We start from the raw sequence: 642 nt of genomic DNA, 5'->3' as shown, positions 1-642 counted from the left end.
TACAGTGGATTGGACGAAATTGACACTGGACTCCAATGCCCACGAAGCACCCCGATCCAATTCCAGAACGGATCGACGGAGAGGCAGAGGGAGCCAAGGACACGAATCTCACCACCAAACCATTCTATCCCAGAGAATCAAACTCCATCCGCGACGAGGACCTTCCATCAAGCGGGGTTCGATAACCCAACAGAACAAGCTCGGAGACACGATCTTCGCGGTCCCGTCAATATCGACCCCCAAAGGGTAGACTTGGGGATCATGAGCGAAACTGGAACCTTCCAGAATTATATTGAAAGGAACGACGCCGAGCTCAAAAGGATACATGCGATCGTGCACATGGCGACAAGTTCTGCTCCCGATATCGACATGGTCATCGAGGAAACGAAAAGGACTCCATTCACAAACAGAATCGCCAGCGTAAGGCTCCATCAGGTCGGGAAACTGAAATTCCCCGAATACACCAGAAACTCCGACCTGAAGGCCCATGTACGAGCCTTCTGTTTAGCAATATCAAGATCACACCTCACCGACGACGAAAAAGAAGCAGGTTATTGCCGCTTCTTCGCCGAGAACCTCACCGGGGCCGCCCTCGAGTGGTTCGCAGGATTAGAAGAAAATTCAATCGACAATTTCACCCAG

This window comes from Brassica oleracea, chromosome C7 (assembly GCF_000695525.1).
Source record: "Brassica oleracea var. oleracea cultivar TO1000 chromosome C7, BOL, whole genome shotgun sequence".
Classification (NCBI taxonomy): Eukaryota; Viridiplantae; Streptophyta; class Magnoliopsida; order Brassicales; family Brassicaceae; genus Brassica; species Brassica oleracea.
Note: the sequence above shows the minus strand (reverse complement) of the source record.